This window comes from Bombus pascuorum, chromosome 16 (genome assembly GCF_905332965.1).
Source record: "Bombus pascuorum chromosome 16, iyBomPasc1.1, whole genome shotgun sequence".
Taxonomy (NCBI): Eukaryota; Metazoa; Arthropoda; class Insecta; order Hymenoptera; family Apidae; genus Bombus; species Bombus pascuorum.
In genome coordinates this window covers 1,245,995-1,257,624 of record NC_083503.1, presented here as the reverse complement: position 1 = coordinate 1,257,624, position 11,630 = coordinate 1,245,995, and positions in this window count along the sequence as shown.

The following is an 11,630-nucleotide window of genomic DNA, read 5'->3' as shown; positions in this document are numbered from 1 at the left end:
ATTTTATTTTCAATTACATTTTTAGGCGTTTACACTTTTACCTGGACAGCTCGAAATGTGGAAGGTGGATAGAGAAATTTGTTTGGTCCGTCGAAGATTCATTCGGATGTTTGCTTTACCGTTTCGTGCTTTTTTGCACAACGTGGGTGGTTTTAACGAGCAAGTTGCGTAATTGGAAAGCTAAAGAAGTCGATAGCGACGAATTAATTTGTCTTGGGAAACGTATACTTTAGTGAGCGCGAATAAAAAAGTAGAGATTAGACGGTGATTTGTTTTCTGTATTAAAGATGCTTAAAAAGTGAAGTAACTAAATGTATGTAGGGTGTTGCCATATGGAAAAGAAGTATCAACTATAAGGCAGATTTCTATGTGAATTGCCTGGTTGTTCTTGTTTCCTACACTGGCATGCTAATTATAATTAAACTTACACGTCGTGCAATCGATTTTCTAGCGCCTAAAAAAATACTTCAAATTAAAACGACATGTTTGACAATCGGTCAAAAAATGTTCGTACATGCGTCGTACACTATCGATAGATATGCACAAAGATAATAACAAACGGCGAACAAATAAGCAGGTATAACGACGTAAAATTAGTTTTGTCCATACGTTTCACGTATATTTTGTGCAAAACACCACCATGTATTTGCCTAATATTTCGCTGTTCGCAGGGTTGCAATAGTAATTTTAAACTAAATAGTATGTATCTCGTAGGAATTATGGAAACGATAGTATCTTATTTGCATGCCTGTTACTCCATAATGCGTATACAGTACCAATAATACCTCAACTACGCTAAAAAGTATCCAAGAGCCGTATCATTTTCTCCGTCCCACCTCGAGAGAAAAAAAGAAAAAAAGAAAAAGGAAGAGCGAGCAATTTCACCGAAACAACCTGAATCACCTTGAGCGTCTCGATCAGGTTGATTCCCCAGCGAACTTGGAAAAACAATTGAAAAGCTACGCGGGTAGAAAGGTTGGCAACGTGAGCGTACGTCGCTGCACACGGTTGCACACGTGGAAGGATAACGCAACCGATGGTGCACACGCCGATTATACGTGGCGACATAATGTAGCGAGGAGACGCGAAGCGTCGCGTCGCGTCGCAACTCGCTGCAGCGTGTTGCACGCGGACGTAGCGGCAGCCGCGTGCCTGGTGCATAGGAGAGAAGTGACGCCGATGGAAAAGTTGGAATGCGACCGAGCGGGCAGCCTTGAGCTGGCCAGTAGTGCGAGTCAACCTCCCGTGTGCCTGAAGCCGGGTTCACACGTACTCGAATCGCACAGCGGCTGGCCCTTTAGGAAATCGCGGTCATGCACGCCGAAGGAAACGTTTCTCCTTGGAGGGATCGACGTTCCTTCTCGTTACGTGCTAACGGTGTTCTTGAAACTAGTTCTTTTTTCTAATTTCGCGTTCCAGGCGTTTAGAAATATCGGAAATGTTCGTCGAACGCGTTTACAGCGCCTGGAAATATTTCGAACATTTGTTTAGCGCGTTTGGAGAAGCTGGAAACATTTTAAAGATTTTTCGGCGCGTTTAGAACACCTGGAAATATTTTAAAGATTTTGTCGGCGCATTCAGAGCACCTGGAAGTATTTTAAAGATTTTTTCGGCGCATTCAGAGCACCTGGAAATATTCCGAAGATTTGTTTAGCGCGTTTAGAGAAGCTGGAAATATTAAAAAAAATTCCTTTGGCACATTCAGAGCACCTGGAAATATTTCGAAGACTTGTTTAGCGCGTTTAGAGAAGCTGGAAATATTTAAAAAAATTCCTTTGGCGCGTTTAGAGAAGCTGGAAATATTTCAAAGACTTTTTGGCGCGTTTACAGCACTTGGAAATATTTCGAAGATTTGTTTAGTGCGTTTAGAGAAGCTGGAAACATTAAAAAAATTTTTGGCGCATTTAGAGCACCTGAAAATATTCAGAAGACTTTTCCAACGCGTTTACAGCACGTGGAAATATTTTAAAAAATTTTTTAGCGCATTCAGAGCACCTGGAAATATTTCGAAGAGATTTTTAGCGCATTTAGAGAAGCTGGAAATGTTTCAAAGACTTTTTGGCGCGTTTACAGCACCTGGAAATATTTCGAAGACTTGTTTAGCGCGTTTAGAGAAGCTGGAAATATTTAAAAAATTCCTTTGGCACATTCAGAGCACCTGGAAATATTACGAAGAGATGTTTAGCGCGTTTAGAGAAGCTGGAAATATTTCAAAGATTTTTTGGCGTGTTTAGAACACCTGGAAATATTTCGAAGACTTGTTTAGCGCGTTTAGAGAAGCTGGAAATATTTAAAAAAATTTTTGGCGCATTTAGAGCACCTGGAAATATTCAGAAGACTTTTCCAACGCGTTTACAGCACGTGGAAATATTTTAAAGATTTTTTTAGCGCATTCAGATCACCTGGAAATATTCCGAAGAGATGTTTAGCGCGTTTAGAGAAGCTGGAAACATTAAAAAAATTTTTGGCGCATTTAGAGCACCTGGAAATATACCGAACACTTGTTTAACGCGTTTAGAGAAGCTGGAAGTATTTAAAAAAATTTTTTGGCGCATTTAGAGCACCTGGAAATATTCAGAAGACTTTCCCAACGCGTTCGCAGCACCTGGAAATATTTCGAAGATCTGTTTAGCGCGTCTAGAGAAACTGGGGAACAAGTATTCGATCTATGCTAAAACGTGGGCATAGCAATATTTGTTAAGTCTTGTATGTTATGGAAAACACGGAACAGCGACGATGGTAGCGAAATCGAAGAGGAATAGTAGGAAGAAATAGGAACAGGACAGTAACCTAATCAAGATGATTTTGTAAAAGACTGAGTTTACATCTCAGCCATGATACTGAGATAAAACTCTCATATTAGTACTACCATCATTGTAATACCATAAGGATAATTACACAATTATAAAAACAAAAAGAAATTATTCCAACTTGAACACAGATGGTTGTAACGCGATTAACTTACAATATCAGTGATTTAATTCTACTCTCAAAAGCATTGTTATTAAAACCATCATACGCAGACAGGCGAAACAAAATGACGAAATTATCTCTTCAATTAAGCCTTGCAACACGCAACACACATTTTCCCTATTCTCTATTCTTCGCAAATCGCGGTTCCTGCTGCACCTCCATAAACCGTGTAAACTATAAACAATACGAAAACTTCGAACCTTCAAGCTGGATTTTCTATTCTCAGACCCAGTTACATTTAATCTGCGAAGAAACATCGTAGCGTGACGGCACTACGCATTAATAAACGTTATTTATTAAAAACAAAAAAAAAAGAGGGAAAGGAACGAGGGTCGAATGGAAGGGAGAAAATAAAAAAGAGAAAAAAGGAAGACAGAAAGAAGAGAATTTCTTTTTATTCGGTGGAAGCACGCGAAGCGCTGATGTCGCCGTCGCGGCGCGATCGAAGTCTCTTGGAAACGTCGACGGGAAGAGATTGCGGTGCCGTGGAAGCGCGGCGGGGCGGACGCCGGAAGAATTTGATCGATTCACCTGTCAGGTGAAAACGCAACGACCGCGAATAACGCGGCTGTATTTTCGCGACATGCCCTCTGTCGGCAGGTACGCCAATCGAGGGCTCTTAAGTTCGATCGATACTCTGTCGGTCGATCGTTTTCGAGTCCTCCTCCTCGTCCGTCAATCATGCTCGCGCGCGAAAAAAAAGAACCGCGCGCGCTCGGCTCTTCGCCTGGCGACTTCCGGCTCGTCGGCGACCCGCCAGCCACGTGACGCGTCTTCCAAGATGCAGCTGTCGTCGTCGATGGTCGCGCGGACTTTTATGATCGTACGTACGAAGACCTTGACGAAGAAATCGGTGGAGCGTGGCTGTCGGAGAAATTCCACTGGCCGAAATTTTGCCAACGCGCGCGGCTTCTGCGGAAGCTCTCCTGCTCGCGCAGATCTCGATAGGTCGACACCTCTGTCGCTGTATTTGTAGAAAATGGCAAGTAGAAGATCGTAACGTTGCCCTCGAGGTTCCAGCTAAGAGCGTTGCTTCTGCTTCGTTGGAGGATCGTTGTCGTTGTTATTGCAACTTGCCCAGCTTCGACAACGGCGTGTCGTCGTTGCAATGCGCTTATCGATCTTTTATTTCGCGATTACACAGGCTGCCGGTTAAGAACTGGTTCGATTAATGGGTTAGCCGAACACGATACACAGACAGCTGGACGAACGCGTTAGAACGAGCCGATTGTTTCTACGGGCAACTTTGTCCGCCGGCTCGCACTCCGGAACATCGAACTATCCAGATCAAATATTGAATTTTCGAATCGTTTGCGCATAAAAGCCGGAAAATATGGCGTGTCGTGTTTTTCAGCTGCACCCTCTCCGTATCTGATCGTACATGGCGTAATTTTAGTGGCAACTTGTTCGAATAATAATGGCGCTGAAATATCTGGCCACGATAATGAATTAGATGAAGCGATATTGCGTTAATGCGTGTATAGGAATCGGCGCGACTTTCGATCGGCGAATATCGAAATTTCATACGGTCGCAGGCTGGATAAATATTAATAATTTCAAGTCGGATAAATATTTAGACGTAATTTCTATCAATTACACTTTAACGTGGCAAATTCGCCTTTCGTTGCGCTCGTGCAACACGCGGCAACTTTAAAATGAATCGCGCGTGTAAATCAGCTGAAAAATGATTAAACTCGCAGGGCTTTCGGTATTCATGTCGTTTTCGTCGCTTTAAAATATGAATCTCCATTCATACACGTTAAATAATAATTAAACGTTATTGAGGATCCTCGCTGGTCCTTCCAAATGAAATTCACCTCCAAGAAGAGGCTCGTGTATCGCGTGTATTCCTCTGTCTCGCTTATTTCTCATTTTCTTTCCTTCCTTACATTTATCTTTTAACTTTCCTCCCACTCCACCCACGCGACACTATCTTTCCTTGGAATTCGTAAGTCGCTCTAACCCACTGTTCAAGCATTATACTTTTCAACGAGGTCGCAGCAGCCAACTGGTCGACGGATCGACCGTCTCCAATTTCTTTACAACGCGGATCGAGAAATAGAAGATCGATCGATAACAAGATCGGCCAGGAATTTGCGTTGCGACAGCTTGCGGTTTCAAACAAATTGCAACGTACGCTCGCAACGGTGCCACACTCGCGTAGAACCGCGGCGTCTTAAATGAGCGCGTTAGACGCGGAAAATAATTAGACGTTTCAAAGCGCTATTTTCTTTCTCGCTGTCCGCGGTACCGTGCGCGCACGGGGTCGTCCTGTACGCTCGAAAATACAGTCTTCCCTCAGGAGACTAGACGTGTACGCTGGAATTACATTGCGGACGATGCATGAATTTAATAGTATTAAGTCTATTCCGCTTATTTTTGTGGTTTGCTGGCATCAGCTGTCCCAGCAGCACTCGCAAAAATCCTACGTGCCCGCTGTAATACTGCGAAAAACAGTAAAATGATATCTTGTGCGCGCGTCTGTATTCCGCTTTCCAAAATGAAACTACCTGCTACATTGTTTTCTATACGGTTTCTTCTTTTTTTCCTTCTGCGTTACAGTTTCCTATACTTTGCCTTTTTATCAGTCGCGATGATAAATAAATTATTCTTGAGGTCGTTAGATGCATGAACGAAGGAACGCGTGAATAAATTGCAAAGTAGAAAATACATTTTAATACAGACGTGGAAATACAAGTAGGGATATAATTTGAGCTGGTCCAGATCCGCACGCTGGCATCACGTAAAATCGCAAGTCACAACTCAGACTATAAAAAGAAGATATAAATTAACTTTCTTTTTTATCGCACTTTATTATGCACTTAATAATTACAATTTAGTATATACCGAGTTGGCACGTACAAATTACACTTTACACAGATCCGAGGGTAGAAACGCGGTAGAAAGACGTTGACCGTTCGAAAGTTAGAGAATCGGTAAAGTTTACCGACGATGTTTGTTTTTTTTTTTTTTTTATTTTATTTTGGTTATTTTACAATTTGTCCTTGCGGACATTTGGTAAAGTGTTATATCTTGTTGGTGAAGAAAAAAAAAAATAATATAGCACGTGGGCGGCTACCCCCAGCGGGGTGCCAGCTTCGTTTTTTCTAAGTTATATCTTTTATGAGGACGATGTTTGTGGCGGAGGAAACCTAACGATGGGTGGGTCTAAGGACACAAAAGAGCTGATTGTTAAGGATAAGTTCTCATTAGGAGAGCGAGGGAAATAGACCTCCATGTCGATTGGCTGAGGAAGGGTGCTCACCGCCCTTGAGAGAAAGTTGCTAACCCGTATCTTCCCGTGGTAGGCAAAAATGTAAAAAATCGCTCGTTTTTGGCCTGAAGGACCTCAGCTATGAAAATGGTTTTATGCTGGGTCCTCAAGAACATCGAGGGTACGCGGCAAGGATGTGTGGACACCTAGTTGTCATCTCGCTCTCGGCGTGCGACCTGGTCCCTCGTGTGCTTGACGTTACACTAGCAGCGTTACCCCATGACTGAAAGCCCCGAAGCCATCGTCGCCTGTCTACCGTCTATGGTCGCAGTCCATAGACTGTCGATGGCTTCGGTGCTCGAGGAAACTAAAAAGACCAGATGCGGAGTTTCCTGAGAAGTGGTGGCCACTTCAATAATTATTTATCGCACTTGATCACGGTTTGCACTCAGCTTCTCTTATCAATTAATTACGTTGTCCTGCGATCTCGATGTTACTCTTCAACGATGTTTATAATATTCAATAATAATAACGTCGATAGAGCCATCGCAGAGATGGACGCTGATCGTCAGAACGCCTGCAATGGTCTGCTCTCGTGTTTACCGATCTTGGATGGTCGATACCCATCCGAAAAAGGTATAGAAACCTTACACGAAACAAACATATTAAAGAGATTGCACCGTGAAGGAAGACAGACAGCAGACAAAATCGCCTAAAACTTCTTCTTTTTATTATTATCTCGAGACCCTTACATTGCCATTGTTATGTGTTTTCTATTAACCATGTTTGTAGTAAGTTCGCCAATATTATGTGTTGACAGATATCGCCTTAACGTGGTGGCAGAACAGCGTGAAGATCGTGAGACAAAAATGAGCGAATCGCCAGAAGAAGCTGAAGCGAGGTAATTGATTTAAACACAGCGTAATTTTGCTAAATACGCGCGTAGAGTTATACAGGGTGGCGTATATCGACAGTCGCGCACGTAAACATTGACGCTGTTTTCTTCGTCCCAAGTTGCTTCGCTGTCAACTCGTGATATGATAATAGATCTCTGTAGGTTTTTCTCCTCGAATCTTAGCTTACTCGTCGAGAAAACAGTAGTCGTGACGCTGTTAACGATCCGATGTCAACCGCATTATCTTCGTCGATGGACAAAGTGCACCGACTTCTCTTGCTTCCTGAACGTTGCAATCAGCGTTCGTGGGAAATTCCACTCTTCCCTTGCTCTACATTGATCGAGCTGTGGACGTACGCTTCGAGGATGACTCGAACTCTCGGCTCTCTCTCTTTCTGCATGTTGCGAAGTCGGCAAAACGCCGAGTCGTTTAACTTCAACGCATTTTCGCCGCGCGTCTCGCCTTGTGTCGGTCTGCAAATCCGATCGAACGACGCGCCGAAGCAACAACGAGCCGATTCCTCGCGGCAAAGTAAGGAAAAAGCCCGTTCTGTCCTTGATCTTCGAGCAGATCGAGTTCGCAAGTTCGTCAAGTACAGCGGAACGTGGCAGAAGGTGGCTGTACGCGTGAAAATAAGTGTAAGATTCTCCCGCGGGAAAAATAAATTTGAAAATTTATCATACGCGCGTACCAGCTCTCATTTTTCTTGAAAGCGAAACCCCTCGAACGGAAAAATGTTATTCCACATTTCCGATTTGTTTTCCCACCCAGAACAACCTCCTGTCGCAATTAGCCACGTTCCAGTGTACTCGATTTCCTTCGAAAACTGAGCCGAGGACGACACGAATTTCGTTTCATATTTTGTCCTGGTTTTCCCACGAGGGTCCGCGTCCTGCCTGTCCTCTTGCCATTACGCCATTACGTACACGTATGTGCGTTATTTGGCTGCCAAATTTCAAGTATTCTTCGCAGTTGAGACTCGTTGGATCTTGGCGATGATATTTGCAAATTCCAGAATTTACCGCTCTTTGTCGGCCCACTGTGAGAACTTTAGCTCCCACTGCACCCCTTATGTACCGGCCAATTGATTTAATAATTCTCGTTTACCGGTCACTCGTGCAACTTGTTGTCTCCCTGTTCGTTTCTTTGTTCATCTATCTTTCAATGGAGCGTACCAATTTTGTATTTCTTTTTTTCTTTGTAGCCGAGTGTACCATCACGCAGCTTCCTCAATTTATCTAGACACGCTCTTGGGAGTTGCTCCTCGCCCGTGTCATACATCCCAGCTGAGTAATTCCAGGCATTTCTCTGTATTATTCTCTATATCGTTTGCTATATTTTAATTTCCATATCGCTCACCGCATCATCTTCTCTACTCTTCCCTATATTTCTACGTTGTCGCGCTAACTACAGCATCGTACGAAACACAAAGAAAATGGTCTTGTACTTTCATCCTCGTTTTGCGTGTTTTTTTTTTTTTTTAAATAGTTTATTTAGCCAATATTTGATTTTTTTGTACATTTTTGAGATTCACAATAAACAATGAATTGAGTATAGTGTGTTTAGGCAAAAGTACCGATACGCGTCGGTACGACGTAGCCATGGTCTAATATGTGTCGTGGGTTTTAGGTTTTTGCGTTTATTTTTTTTGTTTTTTTGGGTTTAAGTCGCATTGGTGCGTGATTTTTGTGTATTCTTGTGTGTGTTGTATTTTGCCCTGAAACTTGGCCGCAAAACAGGACTCCTCGGTGTATTACTTTTATGCGTTGTGGGATTTTGGGGGGAGGGGATGAGTGGGAAGGGGAGGGGGGTGTTAAATTATATTATTTACAATGATTATAGTATTTACATATTTACAGTACTTACATCTAGGTTATACGGTGGTAGGAATGGTTTTTTTTTTTTTTTTTGTCGAATTGGTAGTTTTCACTTATATTTTCTTATGGGTTTGGAATCCACCAATATTTTTTTGTGTTTCTTCTGTGTTTGTCTTTAGTGTCTTTTTGGGGGAGGGCCATGTTGTACCTCCACCTGGTGTCTGCAGTCAGTCCGTTTAGGTTTTCTCTCGTTTTGCGTGTAATAAGCTCAGCGTGATCCCAGTCGGAATATCTTCCGAACTAATTTTCGGCAAATATCAGTGTACTGTGCTTTTTCGTAAAACGACGGTGGAGATTCGATGTAACGGAGGAGGAAAATTCCAGGCAGACGGACAGAGAAGCGAGGTAAATGAAAAACTGTTGGAATTTAATCTTGACACGATGTTTGTGTTAAAATAATGTGATGTTTATTAAACAGAACTACAGAACCTGATGTATACAAGCGATATAATTAACAACGTATGGAGATCGTCGATCGTTGGCCAGTTACCCTCGGACTAGACGTAGGTAGTGACCCATGCTCCCTTAAATATTTTCATCCCCATTCCCTATACAGTAATGAGTATGAGTAAGTGTCCTGTTCAAATACCTGTACTTATTCCTAAGCGTGAAATATCGTTGTATTGCGACAAAAGCATCGAAAAGGAAGGCTACCGTTTGAAAGAATAGCGCAGCTGCAAACACGCATTTTTGCACTTGCGAGGAAGATGCGATCGCGTTTATGTAGTTGACTTTGAACCGTTCGTTCCCTCTCCCATTTCTCGTTTACGAGAAACACGCTGACTAACAACGCGAACACCCTGTATATGCTATTTGCTCTCAGCTCGATGTTACTACATCGCGTGCCATTAAGAATCTTCAAAATTATAACGGGTGTTCCAAGAGTACGGACGCAAAGGTACGCAACGTTTGGCGAAAAATGAATTTTCCCACTAACGAAGTGAAATCGTTGGAAACACTCTTTCCACCGCTATCGTCTTGCGGTGTATTACTACTGCAGCTTATGTTCATCCATACACGCGATATATTATTATTTCGTTATAGTGTGTTATAAAGCCACGTTAACCGTCCCCGGGATAAGAAAATGTACGGCAGGAAAAGCGAACCGCCGTGCCATATTCGAGACCTTCTTGCGGTAAACGACAAGTCCAAGTGCGCGATAAATCATCGTTATTATTATTATTATCGTCATATTTAAATTATTAACGTTAAATATCGCGGAAATCTAATCACATCTAATCGCACAGCTACGAACTTCTGTAGAATCGAAAAGGAATCTAATCTACCGGGTAGAACGATTAAGCAATCCATTTTTTATTTTCCATTACGATACCGCGTCGCTCGTAATTTTCGCCGGCGCGATGTATTCTCGATGCGCGCGATTTAAAGCGGACGCGATGCCAGTGGTCGATATAAAAATCTCGAAGCGTGGCGTATTATCTCGGGTGGAAAGTTAGAAAGAGACAGAACCGATATCGGATCGCCGCTCTCCGGCAGTCCGGCAATATTGAAATTAATCTTGATACTTGGCGAATAAAAACAGGCTATCGTAGAATAAGGCGCTGTCGTATAATGCGTTGTTACGCCTACAGCGATATCGAAAACGTACGTTCGGCGTATTTGTCAACGCGACATATTTTCTACCGCTGCATATCGAGGATGGAAAAAAGAGAGAGAGAAACTAGAAAAAAAAGAAGAAGGGGGAAAAAATGTTTTACGAGCCGTAAATAAACGCAGGCCCGTAGCCACACTTTTCACTGTTTTGATTTTGATAAAACGAACCCCCGAAAAATATTATAGATCTTTGATAACGTCTGCCGTGTCTGCTGTACGTACAGAGGGAAAAAATGATGGCCAATAAACGTTCTAGTCTCATCTTGCAACGTGGATAAATTGCGCGAAACATTGAATAATGCGATATCGCTTTCTTCCTTTCCCTTTTTCTCGTTTCTCTTTTTCACGGATATAAATTAGCACGTGCAAAAGCGCAATTACAATTTTTAATCTTTTCAATTCACTGCTCGTGTCGCCGACGAATGATTATGCGCGTGTTACGACGACGAGTTCTTTACTATTATTCTACGATTATTTATTTATTCTTATCGTATAAACAGCGTTGGGTAGTTTCCGTGACTTTTTCCTTCGACGTTTGTAGCCTTAGTTCCTCCTAAACGTATCCCTTGAATGTTCATCGCGCTTTGCCGAGTATTTCGTTGTACCGCGTGGCAACTATTAATTTAGAAACGAATAATGCGTGTTCCACGTGGAAACGTGTGTATTTTTTATCCGTTCGTGGCATAATAACGCGCGTGTGTAGCATGGGCTGGTAGAATGACACGCGAGGCACACGAAAATAGGATAAAAAATAAAATAAATAGACGAAATGACATAAACATAGAAAATGTTCATTTACAAGCAAATAATATGCGTTGCACGTGAAAATGTTCCTATTTATATGCTCACCCTGTATGTAGTAGAACGTACATACGTAGTATGGGCTAACAGAAAGATATAGAAAACGTAGGATATAACGTAGAAGATAATACGAAAGATAGAAAATATGAATTTAGAAGTAAACAATACATATTTCGTATGAAAATGCTGCTATCTATATGCTCGCCTCTGTATGTGGTAGAACGTACGTATATAACGTGGGCTAATAGAATACCA